Below are 3,333 nucleotides of genomic sequence, written 5' to 3'. Positions count from 1 at the left end.
TTATTTATTATATGTGCAACAAACCTGAATATTTCATATCAGAATGTCTCAAGATTGAAAAGATGAAAAAGAAGTCAATCAGGCCCAAATACAAAAAGAAGAAGATGCTAATGAGCACCTAGGAGGACCCGAATACATTTGACGAGAATGAAGATGTCAAAGTGTATGTCTTGTGGTAGGAAAGTCTAAGAAATACATCATATGACTCTGATAAGAAGATAATAACAATGAATTATTATTGTATTCATCCAAATTTTCTAACACATATAAAGATGTTTGTAAACATTGAAAATAACTCCTTACACAAATCTTAGAGGGTTAATTTTTTTCATCATTTTATTTTTAAAATTTTCAAATCAAATTATAGAATATCAATTATGTCTATTAGACATTAATATACATTAAACAATTATAAATGATAAAGTTGAAAGAAAAGATAAAAATGTTTTGGATTCAACTTTTTATTAATATAAGAGTTACAAAATTGATTTAATAAATTTATAAGAAAAAGTTAGAGAAGTTGCAAATTCAAATATACACAGTCTATGTATAATAAATTTAGACATACATCAATTTCACTTAATAATATAAAAAAAGAAACTGTAACGGAACGGATGTGACGGGGTGTTAAAAATAGTGTTATTTTTTTGTATACGAAAACTTACGTATCTGAAAGGCAATTGTGATGGTGGATATTGTTTGTCCTCCCTGCTATAACTTGGTTAGAAGTAATGAGAGATAAAAGAAAAAGAAAGAAAGATCATACATTCAACAAAGGCTTCTATATGTTATTCCTCTTGACTTTGAACTTTGAAACTGAGACCGGACGATCTGGTGGACCAGCTGATCCTTGTCTCAACCAATCTTTATGGCAAAAATCAAATGTCAAATGTTCAAGTTGAGATCAGAGAGAGATACAAAGATGCATGTATCTTCTTTCCCTCAATAAACAATTCACTCCAAACATTTAATATCACCAAGTGGCACCTCCTTTACTACGCAACTTGATCATCATACATGGCCAACACTAAAAAGTTTCAATCATTCCTACAAACACTTCGTCTGCATTCTCTTAACATTTTTAGAATCATTATCAAAACGGCATCCATTATCAATCTTTATTTTTCACCCGTCATAATAATCATTAAAAACAAAAGGGTCCGTTGATTTCATGACTCTTCTAGAACACCCAACGTCTCCTTTGAACTTCAACCCTATTCTTATATATAATCGGTACTGAATGCTTCATTACATTTCTTTCTAACATGTTGTAATGGTTAAAACTTTATACGGTAATAATTCAGAGATAAATTAATTAACTTTTGTGGGAAGGGTTAGGTTAATTAACTGGTATTTTGTAGACCATAAAACAAAAAAAACTGTGCCATAAATATTATATGCCGTTGAATGTAGGGGGGTAAACAGGCACGCTGGCGGCTGATGTGACACGTAGCATGTGATTTGGGTCCCATATCGTTTAGGGTATAGAATTCACTAACGTAGATAAGACAGAGGAAGGTTCTTGGAACGTTGCTGAACATCGCGGACACATCTCAATCATGTTCCAATGGAGGGATGACCTTCCGCTATCGAATTAAAGTTTTTTTTATTTTTTAAATAATATATTCTTTAATAATTTAGTTTCTATAATTTATAATAAAAACTCTAAGCTTATTTTTTTTATCCTTGCACCGCACCTCCTTCCCTCTCCGTTTGAAAGCTTGAGCCTTATGACTTGTCAAACCATTAAGATGAAAGACAAGACCATCTCCTCCATTTTCACCACCCATTCATGTTCAAAGCATGGTAGTAAATCCACCAAGCAACATATACACGTTACTTTATTAATATATGAATTAATATATGTGAAGCTCAAAATATAAATAAAAATAATAATAAATTAAATAAAGATAATATATTTAACCATTTCTGTTAGAGTGATATATACAAATTGTATATATCAATCTTATTATTAATATAATTATGTACAGAGATACTTTATTAATATATATTAAGTTTAAAATATAAATAAAAATAATAACAAACTAAACAAAAATAATATATTTAACACTTTTTATTAAACTAGTATATACAAATTGTATATATCAAGCTTATTATTAATATAATTAATAAAGTCTTACTGAAAATATAGACTTTTGTCCTCTAGTGACATCAAATTATTAATGATTTGAAAAGACGACATATAAGGTGAAATATCAACCTAGAAAACTTCCCTTGAACAATAAATATGGGGTAAATCTCTTCTTGCAAATCATCCTTTAAGGAATACATTATTGACATTCAGTGAATAAAGAATTCATTGTTGAATAGTCACCAAAACCATAAATAAACTAAGAAAAGTCATCTTTGCCATGGAAAAAAAACATATATGAATGAGTCAAATGCAATGGTGACAAAAGGGAGGTTAAAAAAGACAACATCGGAACACCTGAAAAAGGAAAAAGAGCAACATTGATGCTTTGAATCTTGGTAGATGACGCCACCATTGAAAACAACAAGTGTAGTAGCATAGGCAACATAAATTTTCTAAGCATAACTCAACCCCACAAAATTGATTTGTAAGGAAAGGTTTGAACCCACTTATATACTATAAATTGACCTTATCTCTAATCAATGTGAGACTTCCACCACATTCCTCACGTTGATGTATATATATCTCATGCGTTATAGTAAATATTAATGAGTGATATTATAGTAACTCGATAACTAGTTAAACAATATGTCCAACAAACAAAAGTAAAAATATATTTAACTCTATGTTATTAAATAAAATTTTGTATTAAAAATGAAAAAAAGATAAATAAAATTTCCAACTTAGTGGGGATATGATGAGGTGGGGTTTGGTTTGAGTTCAACATCAGTGCTATGTGAAGCGGTTGCAATTAATACAAAGACACTCACTCATTCACCAGTCACTCAATGGTGTGAGGTGTGTGCAATGCGACAAACAAAGAGAAAGAGAAAGAAAAAGAGAAAAAGAAAGGTTGAGTTATGAGAGTGATTGTGACACTGAGACAAAGAAACAGAGTCTTGGTTACTATGCCCTTCCATTCCATTCCACCACCCTTTTCCTTTCCTTTGAATCATTCATTTTAGCCACTCACCAACCTGTTGCTCCAACCCTTCTCCCTCTCCAGTTGCCCACGTTTTTTATTTTATTTTTCCATACACGTGACTAAATCATTCACTACAAAACTTCTAGTACCTTGTTTTTTTAATCATTTAAATACTTTTTTTTTATAATTCTATTTATCCCTTTTTCCAAAACATGGGAGTTCGATTTTCACGTAACACTTTCTACCAATAAAAATT

The sequence above is a fragment of the Vigna umbellata genome, chromosome 8, assembly GCF_029865625.1.
Source record: "Vigna umbellata cultivar VRB3 chromosome 8, Vumbellata_1.0, whole genome shotgun sequence".
NCBI lineage: Eukaryota > Viridiplantae > Streptophyta > Magnoliopsida > Fabales > Fabaceae > Vigna > Vigna umbellata.
Note: the sequence above shows the minus strand (reverse complement) of the source record.